This window comes from Callorhinus ursinus, unplaced genomic scaffold (assembly GCF_003265705.2).
Source record: "Callorhinus ursinus isolate GAN/ISIS: 27379988/994484 unplaced genomic scaffold, GSC_fseal_2.0 scaffold7, whole genome shotgun sequence".
Classification (NCBI taxonomy): Eukaryota; Metazoa; Chordata; class Mammalia; order Carnivora; family Otariidae; genus Callorhinus; species Callorhinus ursinus.
Window position 1 is genome coordinate 67922446 of NW_027397069.1, and position 18087 is coordinate 67940532.

An 18087-nucleotide genomic window follows, 5' to 3' on the forward strand; every position below is an offset into this window, starting at 1 on the left:
AATGTCAAGACCAAATGTTGGTGAAATTAAATTTCAGTGAAAGGTGCCTAAACGTCTGATGAAAATGGTAGAGTCTTTCCATAGCTTAATCTGTCTTCTTTCAACATATCATATCCCTCCCAGCTTAATTTTTTGCCTCAACCCCATGATCTATCACTTCAGGTATTATTAATACAAATACCTTCACCTTCTTGCCCCCTTGCTTCTCTCACCTGAATCAATCCAACCACCTCTACCTTGTCTTCCTCTCATGGGTTTTTGAGCACTGACCCTGAAAAACACAGAACAATGCCAATGGTGCTTAGATGCATCCCTACTGGCAATGGCCATTGGGCACTCAACACTAAAATGAAATTCTTTCATTTCACTTCAGAGAGTTCTCATTCCAATCAATTTTCAACCTCTGCTAGATCATCAAGGGACTCTATTATTCAATGAAGATCACTGAAAACTCGCTCTTAAAGCACACAGGGCAATACACCCTGTCTAGAAGATATCCACTCCCTTGGATTTGCAGCAACATTTCAAGAATGTATTCACATAAGGGGAGCCCCCAGGTCAAGTTTTTAACATCAAGGCTTCATATCACTTATACATGAAATAATGGTCCAGGAGAAGTCTAATGGCAAGCAATGAAACATGCGTTCTAAGAAGTAAAATAGTACCTCACAGACCCTGCCCCACTTGTTTTTTTTTTTAAAGATTTTATTTATTCATTTGAGAAAGAGAGAGAGAGCACATGAAGGGGGGCAAAAGGGGTGAGGGAGAAGCAGACTCTCCACCGAACAGGGAGCCCGATCCCAGGACCCTGTTTTCATGACCTGAGCCAAAGGCAGACGTTTAACCCACTGAGACACCCAGGTGCCCAGACCCTGTCCCACCTTTAACACTATGAACGACCCTACCTTTAGGTTCTAAAATTTGAATGTCCTAGTTGGGATTAACAACACAGAGGAACATGAAAGTGGGCAGGGGGGGGGAGAAAAGTAGAGTTTTTTTTAAGATTTATTTATTTATTTGTTTGAGAGAGAGAATGAAATAGAGAGAGAGAGCATGAGAGGGGGAGGGTCAGAGGGAGAAGCAGACTCCCTGCTGACCAGGGAACCCAATGTGGGACTCAATCCCAGGACTCCAGGATCATGACCTGAGCAGAAGGCAGTCGCCTAACCAATTGAGCCACCAAGGTGCCTGAAAAGTAGGTTTTAGATAGTAATTAAACTTTATTCCCCACTGGTTCCAGAGGTGATCTGGGGAAAAAGCCATCCCACCTGAGTTTTCCTATCCACCACCAGGCACGTCAAGAAAATGTATTATTTTTTAAGTCACAACTTCAGTGTTTTAAAATGTTCTGGGCCATTATGCTAAAGACCACCAAAAAGGAGGTTTGATCCTCACATATGTCATTTAAAATCTTTCAGAGCAACAAAGCGTGCACCCTAATCCACCAGCCATTATTCGAAGGATCAAGTACAAATCTTGCACCATAACTAGAGAAAACACAGAGGCCATGGTCTATACTCAGAAGGCCAGTAGCTTCATTTCCAAATGCAAAGGAAACAGGTTTTAAGATGTGGTGAAACAGAGGAGCCAGCAGCTCTGTCTGAGGCCTGTGCTGCCTACAGAACAATCTACTATCTGAATACAACATTTATTTTAAGTAACCCAACAATGGCCTCAGCAATATAAGAGTTTAATTATAGTTTATGACATTGGGAGATAAAATAGGCATGTGCCCATATTACTACAGATCAGTGGGAAGCTTCTGTGTATCTTCTTACAGATTCATTTACTAAAGCAACATCATCACTACATTAGTTACAGAATTTACAGTAATCTCACACTAAATTCACTTCTTTTAACTGAGCAAGTGTCGACAAGTAATGTGAGATTTTATGGTTCCTACCATATGCCATCATTATAATATGACATTCTCTGTTATACTTCCACTGGCTTACAAATTATAAATAATGGATCAGGTTTGCTTTCTTAGTTTTATTAAAATGAGCCCTTAGCCTGGGATATGCTAGCAAAATTATCTAAACACATACCTATCAAATTGTTTTAACCATAAATTATTTTTAATGACTCTATTAATTATGAAGTAGCAACAGGCTATTTAAATGTTTTTAAAATAGCATTTAAAGTAAGAACTTAAAAATAAAGTAAGACGGTAATAAGCAACGTATAACTGTTCCCAGGAAACAAAAGCAAATATATGTGTCAACTGTACTTCAATAAAGAATATATTAATTAATTTGAAAAAGTAAACATAGAGTTGGAGAAATGAAACCAGAAGATAAAAGAGCAAATTGATTTCATAAATGTTTACTGACAACCTATTATGTGCCAGGCATTATTTCAGGTACTGGGGACATAACAGGAAGTGTAGGGGATACTGTTTTGGTCATTCACCTCTTTCTAAAAAAACCCTGATTTTGTTCAGGTATTCATCTCTCCTCCAATGCATCCCCTGCAGAAGCTGGCCCCACTCCTAGTTCCATGGGTGGTCCTGACTGACCCAAAGATAATCCCACTCCTATTACCAACGATGGGTTCAGGAATGAGCCTGTGACTCAACCTAGACCAAAGACACACAAAGAGTGCTTTCCTGGGGATTTCTGAAAAAGGCTTTCCTTGATCTTGTGGGACCTCTAAGAAGTAGCTCTCTTTTCATCTGGACAATATGTTGAGATGAGAGGCTGGGAACTGCTGCAGCCATCCCTAAGATGGCTGGAGGATCTGGAGGAGGGTAGAGCCAAGATATCCACATGGAAACGTGGCTGGAACCTCTAGATGATGTCACACTCAATCCTACCCTACCTTTAGGCTGCCATATTTATGTGGACTAATAAATCTCATTATTTAACTAATCTGAAGTAGATGTTCTTATGCAAGCATATGAAGGCAACTCCTGAAGGGAAGACATAACCTCTTTGTTTCAGAATGTATAATCTAGGGGGGGGCGGAACACAGACAGTGATCCAATATTCAAAATTGGGCTCCTTAGTTCTGAAGGAAGGCAGACATGGGGCGAAAGATTAGAAGCGCTAAAATCCTCCTGAGAGAGAATCGTGTTTCAGCTGTTAGCTTAAGAATTTCAGTACAGCATCTCAGAATAACCATACACAAGCAGCTGTAGGAACTGGGGCCTTTCTGGCATTCCGCCACCCATCCAAGTCTCATCAATTTTTAAACTAAAAAACATTTTAAACAGGTTTTAGTAGGCAAAACAAGTGATGAATAAAACATTCTAGAACATTACAATAAGCAAACCTACAAAATAATCACTTAAAAAATAGCTGTAAATCCTTACTGGTATATTCTTAACCTCAATAAACAGAAATCTATTTTTTTTCACTTAAGGATACAGTTTTATCTTTCTTACTGACCCCAAGTTGTCGAAATGGTCATCAATGTTCTTGAGTGATACCAAGGGATCAATTACAGAATTCAGCTGAACAATTTTCTCCCAGGGAGGATGCTAAATCCATTATCAATCCAATAGCACATATTTACCTACGGCATATATTTTCCTTCCACAGTAGCACAGACTAAGTTAATCCTTTAAAAATTGAACAGTAACATGAATACAGAACACTCAACACATAGGCTTAGTAAAACAGCAATGTAAGGGCATACCCTGGATAATAAAAACAAAACAAAAATTGCATCTATTTTATCTAAGTTTGGAGTTTCTCCAACAAAGAACAAGTAAGTTCAACGGGATTCATGTATTCATTTATTTAATACATTTTTACTGAACACCTATTATGTGCTAGGTGTTGTGCTACTATGCTGGCTGGTGAGGGTACACTGAATCCTTCCTTCATAAAACAGTGTCTTGAGGGGGGATACAATAAAATAATCTCATAAATATGTGTAAATTACAATTATGATAAGAACTTCTACAAAAGAACAGTTTGGGAGACCATACTAATCTCGGGATTATTGATACCAAACCAAAAGCCCTCAGAGTAAATCCACTTACAACAAAGTTTTCACAGTAAATTGAAAAAAGAAAGGATAATTTACATGGTATCCAATGCCCAAAATTGCCTACAATGACCTATGACTCCTAGTATTCTTGTCCTTGTATAGTTCCACTCCACAGTGAACAAGAGTTGGTCTCATGTGACTAACAGTCAGTGGAAGTGACAGTATGGGGACTTCTGATGTTAGGTCATAAAAGGCATTGTAGCTTCTGCCTTGGCTTCTTGGAACACTTGCTCTTGAGAGGGCTGGGCACTGTGCTATGGAGAAATTCAAGCACCCTCACAGAAGGACCCATATGGGGAGCAAATGAGGCCTGAGATAAACAGCCAGGCGTACAAATAAGCCATTCCAGCCTAGTCATGGCTACAGATGATTGCAGCCTCAGCTAACATATGACCACAACCACCTAAGAGACTCTAAAAAAGACCTACCTAGCCAAGCCTTTCCTGAATTTGGAAGGAGTAAATGTTCCCTTGTGGCATGTTCAAGAACCTCAAAGATGTGTCATTTAAATATATTGTTCCTTCCTATATCTCCATACCTCCATTTTGGTCTGCCGGCAATGCATTTTTTAAAGTTTTCTTTTGTCCAAAAATGTCTTTATTTTGTCTCTGAAGGCTATTTTCACTAGATCTATAAATTTTAGGTTGGCATTTCTTTCCTTTTAGTTTTTTCAGCACATCAGTACATTGTCTTCTGGCTTTTATTGATTCTCTCAAAAAGTCACCTGTCAATTTCACTTCTGCTTGTCAAAGGGAGGGGTATTTGGGGTTTATGAATCTATGCTATCTTTCATCAGACTTGGAAAATTTACAGCCATTAAATCTTCAAGTTTTGCTTATGCCCCTCAGGTCTCCTATTGGATGGCTAATATGTATCTCAAACTTAACATATCCAAAATAAAACTTTTGGTTTTCTCTCCAAAACCTACTATTCTCCAATCTCTCCCAACCAAGTCAAGAGCATCACATCTACACAATTTCTCAGGACAAAAACCTAAGAATGCCCCTCAATTCTTCTCTTTCCTCTATACCCCCCTTGAATCCACCAACACACATCTCTCAAAACATATTCTAAACTTACCTGGGCTTCCTCAGCTGCCCGCCATCACCCATCTCATTAGACTCCTTGTCCAAGGGCCTCCTCACTGGACTTTCTATAGTCTACTGTCCACACATAACCATGGTCATCTTTTCAGAGCATGAATCAGGTCACATGCTTCCTTCCCTTCCTGACAATCCCCATGTCTTGTCCCCCTACAATCTCTCTCATGTCTCATGTGCTGAGACACATGACTCCTATATCTTTCTAGCCACCATCCTTGACCAATTGCAAATCAAACCAAATTTGATAAATCCCAACTAATCAACAAGCTGAATCACTACCAGAGGCATGGTTACTGATAACTGAGGATCGCCCGTGCAAGGAGATGTTGAAGAGCCCAGCAGGTAACTTGACTGAAGAAGAGGTCAGAAGTTGTGATGTGCAGTTCCAGTCCAGCGGGCCTTCCTTCCTCCTCCCACATTTGTCATCTGTCTGCTTCTCCCAGTGAGGCCATTTGTCCAACCATTTGGATAATGGAAGTAATATCAAGACTATTTTTATTACTCAAATAATAAGAGATATTTGATTTGGATTCCTCCTTAAGACCGAGGTTTCTTTTTAAAGTAAAAATTTCAGATCTAGTAATATTCCACATACCTTCTTACTAGTGTATAAAGAAATCAGAGTCTACATCAGCCCAAGAGTGAAAATTTGAAATTAATTCAAATACCTGAAATAACCGAAACAGTTCCTACATTGCACAGAAAACAGTCACACAAAATACAGGGATCCGTTCCGTTAGTTTTTGGTTTTACTACTGCTTTTTAACAAAACCCTGTGAATATTACTGAAAGAAAAAAGAGTCTTTATGCTAATAACTGGTTTACAAATGGACCGATGACAGTCTGGCGATTATAAAAGCACTTTAAGGACCAATTAAAATGAACTGGAATTTAATAGCTTTGAAAGGGCCCTATGAGCAACGCCAATCTGAAGTCATCTGAAGAACGAGCTATCCAACTAAGCTCAGTGGAAGCTGGGAGAGTCAGCTTTAATTACTTAACTTTGAGGATTGAGAAACCCAGAGCAAGTTAAGAGAGTGAGGTCCAGCCAGGGTAGGAGTTGGAGCCAGGGTCAAGATTCTAAAGAGCTCTTCAACAGCTCTCAATGTGTCTTCCCTTTGAGGAGGATTTGCAGCTGATTTGTAGACAATCAAATCAACCCTGTGTAACCACAACATCTGTGTGGTTTTGAAAGGTTTCTGGCAATTGTCCTGTACTGCACTTATGTTCACCAATCTTGTCTTTCCTGCCTACACCCAAGAGCTATCGGGGACCAAGAGCATCCTGCACACACGGAAGTCATGGAACAGGGCCACTGAGAGGAATCCTAGAGATCACGCCGCCCAATGCTTCTCCAACTGTGGACTGAAATAAAGTTTTTATCAATCAGCCTATGGTGATTTTTAAAAAAAAAATACATGTAGTGAACTCCTTCTAAAGCTGAATTTAATCCATCTCTAAAGGACTGATAGTCTGGGATTACAGCTTTCCTACTTTTCTGAAGTTAAATTTCTTTTATGAACTCTCTACAGGCAACAAAAGCAAGGAGACCATGACCGTGGGCGATGGTGGTGGATGATGATGATGATGAATCTTTCTTTTAACTTATCTGCTTGGCAAAATAACCCCTGGACCATCTAGTCCCTAAAATCCAAAAAAAAGTGAAAGATACACTGACCTATTCCAATTCTTCCCTCTATAAGGTCTGAGTCCTACTAGTGAATGGAAGTCTCACACAAGGAGCAATATAAGCAGTAGCAAACAGTAGCAAACTGAATGGAAGGAACACCCTGGGCACACGGAACCCAGGGCCAACAGCATAACAACTGGGGGGTGAGTCACCCTGTTCTTCCCACTGCAGCTCCAAGCCCAAAAGAGAAGAGCTTACTAGAAGTCCAGCATAAGCAAACAGGAAACCATCCGTGCTATCACTGATTACGGTACCTCTTGATGACTCTAGGTGAACACTAAACCACCAGAGAAATGCAAGTTTCAATGCAAGAAACAGATGAATCTGTCATACATGATAACATGGCTATAAGCTAAAAAATTACCCATTATCATAGTGCAGTGTGAACTTCTGCCTGAGTAAGCTAAAATGAACATCTAAAACTGACTAGGTTCTTAATTGGGGAGAAAATGCTGTTTTTCTGGCATCCATTTCCTCCTCCTGTTTTCCTTAAAGTAGCCCTGGGGTCCCTTCATCTCTGTTCCAGGCAGACAAAGATGAACGATATAAACAGAAAGTGCTTTGAATTTCTGAGAAGTAGGTGCAAAAATTATGCAGTTGATGATGTGTGTTGGTCTTTTGGGGATTTCCTTCAGGGGTCATAACTGTCCCAGGACTTCAAACCACCAGGGCCCTGGCATCTGAGCCAACAATACCTACCTTGGTGATGACAGCTGTGCAGAAAAGGCTTGGCACTTGTAATTGTTCCCCTGGGTCCTTCTACTCGTGTTTCAGGAAAAAGAAAAGCTGCGAGAGCCGATCACTGTGACAAAACAGTAAGCATGGGACACAGGCACGAAGGTGGCCTATGTCCTCATGACAACCAAACAGAACCGCTCTGCTGGAATCCCAGCCATCAGCTTATGAGAAAAGCACACTCCCTGCCCCATACGGTAACTTCCAATATCCTTCACCTCATTATTGAAGGAAACCCACACACATGGAGTAAAAGTTACAAGAGAATTTAAATATCATAGAATTGGGGAGTATGTCAGAGGGGGAGACGAACCATGAGAGATGATGGACTCTGAAAAACAAACTGAGGGTTCTAGAGGGGAGGGGGGTGGGGGGATGGGTTAACCTGGTGATGGGTATTGAGGAGGGCACGTTCTGCATGGAGCACTGGGTGTTATGAACAAACAATGAATCATGGAACACTGCACCAAAAACTAATGATGTAATATATGGTGATTAACATAACAATAAAAAAATTTTAAAAAAAATAAATAAAATAAATATCATAGAATTGAAAGACAACACGAGTATTCTAGTATGAAAAACACTAACCCATCTTTTCTAAGCAATACAAAATGATTATTTGGCAAAAAGGATAAGAAAATCAATGGTGAAGGGCGCCTGGGTGGCTCAGTCGTTAAGCGTCTGCCTTCAGCTCAGGTCATGATCCCAGGGTGCTGGGATTGAGCCCCGCATAGGGCTCCCTGCTCCACAGGAAGACTGCTCCTCCCTCTCCCACTCCCCCTGCTTGTGTTCCCTCACTCACTGTGTTTCTCTCTGTCAAATAAATAAATAAAATCTTAAAAAAAAAAAAAGAAAAAGAAAAGAAAATCAATGGTGAAAGTTCGTGTAAGAGATTTACTGAAGTTCTGAATGACATTTCTCCTTCTCCAGAAGCACACAGCTACATTTAGCAAGTCTAGAATTTTCACTTTGTATTGTGGGTCAATATAGTGCCTCCTCCTTTTTTTCTCTTATAATTGTCTCTTAAACTTTTAAATCTATTGTAAATCAAATATAAAGTGGTGAGTAGAAAGAAAATGAAAAGAGCTTCAGTTACATACTCTAAAGGGTTAGAGACACAAGCAAGTTTTATTTAGTAGTAGCAAAAATAGGCATAATTGCTTCATATAAAGAACAAAGGTCTTTTAGAAGCTAAACATTTGGCCATTCTTTGTAACTGTCTTACAGAAGATCAGACTGACACATTCTCTCCCTATCCATCTGCCCTCCTACATATACCATGTGCCACTGAAGTGCAGTAGAGCATGATTTAAGACTTTTACCTATGTTTTCCTTGGCTGACAGGGATTTAGGGATAATTTATGTAACTTGAACATTTGCTCAGGTAGCAGGTATAAGATACTGCATTTTGATTTATTCCTGATCCTGTTACTATCTTTAAAAATTTTACCTGCATTTTAAAATTCATTCTACAACTTCAATCAATCCTCAACTATAAATATGTTTTAAAAGGAGGATGTAGAATCTTTAAAATGCAGGCATGGAAGTCCTACACAGAAGGATAGCCAATAACCTCTCTATCAATCCTCGTGTCAAATCATACAAGACAGAAAAACATGTCTAGCACTCAACCAAAAATAAAGGCTAAATTAGAACTACTACAAGATAAAATGAAAATTACATTTTGTCTAAAAACCATTCTTTGCAGCCATTCTCTCAATCTTATTTAAAAAAAAACTGTCTTTGAAATGAAAAATACGTGAAGAGAATTTAAAATTAAGTATTTCCTTCAAACCATTTCGAAATACATTTTAAAACTGAGCTGAGAACTAGAATCAGCCCTTTTAGTATTTTCATACACAACATTTCCAATCCCTAGTTTCTAGCGGTCAAGAAGCACAGATGCCACAGGGATCAATAATCAAACCCATAAAAAGCCACATGCCAAGAAGCAGGAGGCAGCTCATCGCTCTTTGTTCCTATCACGCCCTTACCTGCCACTGTGATAATCGTTTGTGCTTCCCAACTGTTTGAAGTTCAGGAGGATGAGGCTCCAAACATCTGAATTTCAGCAGAAGAAAAAGGAAAAAAAAAAAAAAAAGGTCACCCAGCTTAAGATGAGCTGTGGTTAAATTAACATTTAAGCTCAAACGAGATCAAAACAGGAACTGGTGCAGTAAATGGCACCCGTAAGAGCAGTAACCCTCCCGTCCACAGGCACAAACTGCAGGGCACACACGTGTTCCCATGCAGACAGCGAACATCTTCCCGCTAATTAGCATCAGAACCACCTAGCTGGGGAAGCACTAAAATGCACTCCTCATGAAAAATTAAACACACCATCAGTGGACGCCCCTCCTCCTGCATTTATACTTGTAAGAAACAACAAGGATAACAACAAAAAACAACATTTTATTGGCTTTTGAAAAGAAGAAAAGTAAGAATTCAAACTCCAAGCAGAAGTCTCCAACAGCCTCAGATGGTTTGTTTCCAGTTTTGTTTTCAAGAAAACAATTTGGCTCGTTCGTCAAGGAAATCACAAGAGAAAAATCATTACAAAGAGCTGCAGCAGCTGAGTATCCAAGAGACCATCACTCCAGTGCACCCTGTCCTCCCTACAATGTCACCATGGGGAAAACCCGAGGGTCTGTTCCTGTTGACACTGCTCTTTCTGCGTCAGCCCAATCAATGGGTTCATTTTAAGGCGAGTACCCAAGAAATACCCAAATCCTTTTCATGGTATAGGAGATTCCACCGTGGGCCAAAATCCTGAATGTTACCTTGCACAAGTTACATTTTCTCCCCATTTCCAACATGCAGCCCATGGTGGATAGTTGGTGCTAAAACAATTTGCATAACTAGGCTCGGCCCCTCATTATCCAGCACTCACAGAGGAATCCTAAAGTCACGCCTGGAAGCACAAATGGCCGAGAACTGCATGGCAGTTTGCCAACTTAATATGAAGATTTCACATGTTCTGAGAGTTTCATCGCTTTGATTCTGACACGAGTGAAGTTCTCACCCAGAGGACTGGGGAGACAGCTAGAACCAGAACAAAAATGAATGGGACTCCATTAGCTCAGTGGTCAAGACTCTAAAGCGATGTCTCTTTAAATCATGGGCCTTTACATCACCCGCAGCCCAATCTTTAACAGTAGATACTAGAAATGTAGACTCCTGAACCCCAACCCAGAGTTTCTGAACCAGAGTCTTAGTGGACAGACCCTGGGATCTGTACTTATATTTCTTACGCACATTCAGATTTGCTCCATGAACGACCAACTGCTTCACAGACAGTGTGAGCTGCTGAACACACACACATACACACACACTCACGCACGCACACACACACACATGCACCTATGCAGTTACATTCACTTAAAAGAATTTTATATTTCAAACTTGAAGTCAAGCGCACAAAAATGTTTTCATATTCTTAAAGAGTGGCTGTGTCTAGACTGACCAAAAACTTAATTTGCTGGCAGCTGTAAACTATGTGCATGAGGGCAAAAGAATATATTGTAATAATAATAGAAGGACAATATAGTGAAAGGACACTGTTGATCAGACTTACAACCATGGTTCATACTTGCCCATCACCAACTCATACTTCTCCCTCTGTGGGGAATCAGCCAGTTGCTTCTCCCAGGGGAGGACGACAGTGAAAATGCCTGATACAGAAGTAACTGGAGAGCCTCTCAGGTGTGAGGAATCGAAGTGCAGTATTTTTGTTCATTGAGTTTAAAACCCCACAACTTCTTGTTCAAGCACAATTTCAGACCCACACCTTCTAAATCTTCTTTTCATTTAATTTGGTCATTGCAACTACCATCATCAGGTTTTGAAATTCATGGTCTTTAGCTATTAAATTAATGAACATTAACTTTTGTTTTATCAGTTTGTGACCTGTTTGAAATATATTCAGTGGTGAAAAAAATACACCAGAAGCGCCTTTTAAAAGTTTTTGTTTGGGGGGGCGCCTGGGTGGCTCAGTCGTTAAGTGCCTGCCTTCGGCTCAGGTCATGATCCCAGAGTCCCGCATTGGGCTCCCTGCTCAGCAGGAAGCCTGCTTCTCCCTCTCCCACTCCCCCTGCTCGTGTTCCCTCTCTCGCTATCTCTCTGTCAGATAAATAAATAAAATCTTTAAAAAAAAAAAAGTTTTTGTTTGGTTGGTTTTGCTCCACAGCTCATTTTTAGGCATTTCACATACCACTGAGAACAAAAGTCCCCTAATTCTTTACAGGTAACAAGTAAACTGGATTATAAATTATAGAACAGTCTAAGCATTATTCAAAGAAACTGGATTCAGGATTCCATGCTGCAAATCCTAAAACATCAGTTGAGCCCCTTCACCAAAACTTTCTCACCTCCTTTCCTTTGCCCAAACTCTTCCTAGGAATCTACAGGACATAATACGCTCATTTTGACACACTTACATCTTGGAATTGTCATGTTCAGTATTCATTTTTACCTATCTTATTCCAAAATGGGAACAGAGGCGGTCTACATAAGATCATTATAAATACTATCGCTTTGAATGGACAATAAGCTCAAATAATGCCCAGATCTCTCACATTTATTTTGACTCAAAATATTTTATCAAATCCCTAGAACATTCTGTTCCTTCTAATTCTTGTCCTCCTCCACACACACAGTATCACAGGAAACAGGGTTTTATTTTTAGAAGGTATTTTAAAAAGAAATGAACACCTTTCCTCATGTCCTTTTCTGTACTGAAGTCCTCTGCTGTGTTGATGGTTGGCACTCTCAAGTTGTTTTTTTGGGTTCTGAGGATACAACAAAGGACTGCTTATTTCTTTCAATGTTTTCATGGAACACTCCATGAGGCAGCTTGGCGTTCAATCACTCAGGCGATAAATTCTTACAGAAATGAACCCAACAGAACATAAAGACCTTATTCCATTATATTATTCTGAAATGGGATACTGAATCAAGTGGCTACCCTTCTTGGAAAGGCAACAGAAACATCACATACACTATCCAGGGATGATGACTAATTGAACTAAGCCACCCACTATCTAACTTGGGCCACTTAGTGAGCAACAGTATTCACAGCAAGACATCTAGCTGGAGTCAAGGGTACTGCCTGGGGGCATGACACTCCTAGTGGCTTTAAAATGGTCCATATGAGGACCGGATATAGTTCCAAGTTAAGCAATCCCGTTCTCTAACTAATTGGGTTGGCCTTTCTACAGCTAGGTTCAAGATACTGACAAGTAAACACAAGGTCAGTGATAAAATAATGTGAACTCAGCAAGTATGTAATGAATAAATGAAGAAAGTCAGTGTCTCGGACACCTGAGGATCCTTCAGTTACCTCCTGTGCCCACATCTATCCTCTCAGTTTTTCAGGGCCACTAAACCACCCAGGTGCTGAGTAGGACCTCATTAGCAGTGACAACAGTAGAAACCTGGTAAGTTACAACAGATGCTCCTTACCTCACCAACCTGAACAGCCCGATGAGCCTGGGAAGGCCAAGAGTTACAGCTCCCACACGCCTGCCATGATACATTCTTAAAGCACCCACTCTCCTGCCTAGACATGAGCACAGCTCAAATTTTGACCTATGGGGGTTAATCTGATAACCTGAAGTCAGGTTAACCTTGCCTTCCTCCAAAATAGTGTAGAAAACAATCCCACCTCCCGTTCCCCTTCTTGGACCCTTATAACATACTTACTATGGTTACTAGGTAGCTAGCAATTGTTATGTAGTGAACTTATAATTGGTATAGGTTCCTAAGAGAGCTTCTTGCTTTTGTGAATACACGGGGAGGTGAGGATGGTTAGAAATTCATCTAAATGAATCTTCATAGATTCTCAAAAGTGGACAAAGTAGCAGAAGATGAAAACCAGAGTCATGGGGATATAGTGATTACTAACCCATGACCTCTGAACTCCAGAGAAGGAACTGTATGGGGGCTGGAAGCTGAAAATCACCTTATATGTTAAAACACATCTGTTAGCAGCAGAACTAACAATGCTTGTGGCACCTGCAAAACATTCTTCTGTTAAAGTGAGTTCTCTTTCCCTCACTGGACAACCTACTCCAGGCAAGCAGAGGCAGGTGCACAAAGGTCATGCTGGTCCCACAACTGAGGAGCAAAAATGGCTGCCTGTTAATATTCACCTTTTCCACCTAAGGTCAAAGTCCCTTGGCCTCTGGCTATGCTGGAATGCTTGCAATGCTGGGCGCTAGAACTCTCATAGTAATGCATCTGTTGGTTTCTGCGTGATGGCTCAGGGAGGGTACCTCGGCTCGATCGTGACTTGGGTCCATCTCACTGGTTTTCCAGTGGGCTGGCTGTGTCCCTCAGATCAACACACTGTATGAGTGGGAGGGTGCAGATGATCAGAACCTTGTGAATCAGGGAAGGGAATGAATTTTAGTAAGAAATTCTCTGCCTGTCTGCGGGACAAAACAGCCAATAGGGCAGCTCCTGAGAGCCAAGGATGCCAATTGCTCAGGAGACAGAGGAAGGCTGGAGAAGGAGGAAAAAGAGCAAAAAGTTGAATTCAATGAGCTCAGGACCCCATCTCTGGATAAAGATGAAGCTTTGTTACCAGGGCACTCTCCCACATGGTCCTGGGTTGTTTAGGAACAGAGAGGAGACAGCATGTGAAGGACAGCCTTTTCTTTCCTGTAATTTCTTCTTTCCAATCACCCTTGGTAATGATAATCACTTAAATACATGCCGTTTGAAATTATAAAACAAATAACAAAATGTTAACACCATCCCTCTAATATGAAATGTTTATTATTATATATTTCTTTATTCATACACATTTAACTGAAGTCATTTTTATATGATTTTTATTCTTATTTTTCAGTCCATATCACATTAAATTTTTCCATGTTACAATGATGTTCAAAAATCACTTTTAATGACAGCATAATTCACGCAGGGGTTGTATCCCACTCCCTGACTTTTAAGAAATCTCCCAATTTTCCACTGTTACATTACTACAACAAATGTCCTGTGGGTACGTGGGTTTCCTTTTTGGAATAGCTCCTTAGGACAAATTCCCAGAAGTGGGATACCAAATCACTAGATATTCACACATGGATTCATCTGGGGATTGCTTGTCAAACTGCTTTCCAGAAGTTTCACACTAACTTACACTGCAACCAAAAATGTACAAGAGTTTATCTTTGCCAGCCCAAGTATTGTTTTCATTGATTTTTTTTTCAAGTTTAGTACATAAAAATAGTAGCTTCTTTCTAGGTGCATCTATCTGATTCTACTAAGACTGACCTATTTCCAGACATTTATCAGCTCTACTTCTTCCAAATTGTCTATTCTCTTTTTTTACCATTTATCTTCTATTTATCAACTTGGATAAGCTCCTTGCCTAAGACACATATTAATACTTGATCATACTGGCTGCAAATACGTTTTCTACTCTGGTCATGTCTTGTTTTCACATGAGATTATTTTTTTTTAATGGGTCATTGCTATGATTTCATATTCTCTTATTTCCCTTATTATTCTTTTTTTTAAAGATTTTTATTTATTTGACAGAGAGAGACACAGCAAGAGAGGAAACACAAACAGGGGGAGTGGGAGAGGGAGAAGGAGGCTTCCTGCGGAGCAGGGAGCCCGATGCGGGGCTCGATCCCAGGACTCCGGGATCATGACCTGAGCCGAAGGCAGATGCTTAATGACTGAGGCACCCAGGCGCCCCCACATGAGATTATTTTATGTACTCAAGTCCCCTGATCACTCCTAGTCCTTGAAAGTCATCTGTCCTCCAGGGAGTTCATAAATATTACATTCTATTTTCTTTTAGTTTTTCTAGTGTTGGATTGTGTCATTGTTATTCTTTATTATTTAGTCAATATGGAATTTGGGTATATTCTATCAGGTGCCACCCTAAATAAATATTTTGCAAATTTCAAACCAACTATGTCGCCAATATTGTTGAATAATCCAGTTCAGATTGATTTCTGTTCAGACTGATTTGTCAGACTGACTTATGAAGTCCCCTTTCATACACACACATTAAAATCATGTGTGGGATGAGGAGGGTGTGTATGTGTGGAGTGTGTGTGTGTGTGTGTGTGTGTGTGTGTGTGTGTGTGGGTGGGTGTATTGGGGTCTATTTCTGATGAAGTTCTTTTGTAAATATTAACCTCTCTCTCCTATGTTAAGAACAAAAATAAAAAGAGTTTTCTTTCCCACATACTTTTGGAAGCTGGGTGTGTATGGGGAGGAGAGTTGCAGCAAAAACCTAAGCCCAGAGAACCTATGGGGAGTTCTCTGGGAATCGCTGGGAACTGGGTCAGGGAAAACCAGGCACAGGCATCCCAAGTTGTCACACCTCCATCCAAACCGCTAGAGCCATTCCCTTCCAAACATGTGTTCCTCAGATCACTGAACGGGGAGAATATTTGCCTTCTAAATTTCCCCTGACCCTTCCATTCACCAGTATGTGCCAAGTGTCCACTACGTGCCAGGCACTGTTCTAGGCTCAGGAAAAACAATGCAGGAAAAGATCTAAGACTCCTGATTTGTGAAGAGTATTCCCAAAGATCATTATCATGGCCTTAATACAATAGCAGACACTGCCTACTGATTGCCTACTAAGTGCTAGACATTTTAAAATTTATTAATACACACAGTCATCTCACTTAATCTTGAAAGCAACCCTTGGGCTATTTGCTGTCACCATTTTAGGTGAAAGAAACTGAGGCTTAGAAGAGCTAAATGCCTACACAGAACTAGTAAGCAACACAACTGTACCCACACCCAGCCTGTCTGGCCTCCCAGCCTCCCAACTACGTGCAGAACACTAATTGTGTAGGACTCCATGTGGATGGGCAGGCTACCTGCAATTTATTCTCTAACACAATTCTGGCAATCACTTATTAAACAGGCAATTAATCTACATAATCCCACATGCATATTTTAAAAGTACAAATGCACTCCGCTCCACCACATATCACTTCCCATTTTATGTATCATCCTAGCTCCCGGGGACTGCTTGCTCTGTGTATGCTCTGGCACTAGGAAAACATTCCCCTGTAAGGGCTGACAGAGACACTCCCCAGCAAGGAGCACTGCCCTTGACTGGCCCTGGCCCTGAGCTGCAGAGATTCAACTGTCTCTATTTCCCCAGCTCTCTGAGACTGATAAGATTCTTTAATAGACTACTCACCTGATAAAAGCAGCATTTGTTACTGATGGAACTAGCAAGGAACCATCTGCCTGCCACAGGCAGGAGGATTCCTATTACCTGGCCACCCTACCGCTGTCCCTCAGAGCCACAATGGGCACAACACCTCACATGAGATGCACGGGCTGTGTCACCAACACATCTCTCCCACTGTGGAACAACAGTGTCTGGAAAGACTGTGCACAGGATGAGATTTCACAGGCACAGTGCGAAGCTTTCTCTTAAAGCTCTCTCCTCCAGTATCTGCACACACAGAGAAACACGGAGTAGCAGGGAGGGAACAGTCAGACTCCAACAGCAACTGAGGGCTAAAGGGATGAGCCTAGGGGCGCCTGGGGGGCTCAGTCTGTTAAGCAAGTTAAGCATGTCCAACTCTTGATTTCGGGTCAGGTCCTGGTCTCAGAGTCATGGGATCGAGCCCCGTGTCGGGCTCAGAGCTCCAGGTGGAGTCTGCTTGTCCCTTTCCCTCGGCTCCTCTCCCCACCACCCCCCACCCCGCTCATGCTCTCTCTCTAAAAGAAATAAAATCTTAAAAAAATAAAAATAGAGAGATCAGCCTAGCATACACCCATCTTATGCCGAAATGAGCAGCACACAGTAATGTTTTACTAAGATTGCTCTCTACCGCTTGCTTTCTCCTCAGGACTGAAGGCCACATAGCCCATCCCCAGGTGGGGTTTCCATGCTCTGACAATTACTCTGGTTTCTCCCCCGGTTTCATGTGGGTGCGTCTGAAATTGTCAAGCCCTGGGTCCCTATTCCAAATCTCTCCTTCTAGCCTCTCAGCTCAAGTGACGATCCATAAATCCTCAGGTGTTCCCTGCTCTCATCTTTTCAGACACTATTTTTTTAGAAGGAAGAACATCAAATCCTCCAATTCCCGTGAAGAGCTGGCAACAGGGTGACTGCCAGGAGTGCTGACTCAGTTCTCTTCCAACAGACGAGGTGTTTGCTTGTTTTCACAGAAAATGAAAATAGTTATCTGGGAAGCAGCAGCAACCGTATTTGCTTAAGGGAGGAGGACCCTCAATAAAACCTAGAAATATTCTTTTGATGATCTCTCCAAATGGAAGCTCTCTGTACAGATGGCAGAACATCCCAGCAAATAGCAATTAAGCACATTCTAAACCCATCTTGTCAAAGACATCTACCACTTTGTCGAACTGATCACAGCTAAATGTAAGCGACAGCCCTCCCCGACTCCGCCTCCCCCCAGGCTCAAGGTTTTGCAGCACAAGTAGGCAGAATGGAGTTTATTGATCAGCAAGATTAATTCTGAAATAAAAGCCAGTCTGTCTCTTACTGATCTTCGAGCGAGCTGAGCTTCAGGGAAACATGTTACAAAAAAGGCTTGTGCCCCTCTC

General features: G+C 41.2%; 1 protein-coding gene across 5 annotated transcripts in view; it reads right to left on the minus strand.

Moving 5' to 3' along the window:
- The window catches only part of MTUS2 (microtubule associated scaffold protein 2), a 581138-nt gene that overhangs the window by 507894 nt on the left and 55157 nt on the right, over window positions 1-18087 (minus strand). Inside the window, exon 3 of one of the 5 annotated variants that reach the window (XM_073894729.1) lies at window positions 9522-9588. The exons of the other annotated variants lie outside the window; for them this stretch is intronic. The gene's annotated coding sequence lies outside the window, so the exon portion shown is untranslated. The remainder of the gene's footprint in view (window positions 1-9521; window positions 9589-18087) is intronic. 5 annotated transcript variants of the gene reach the window in all.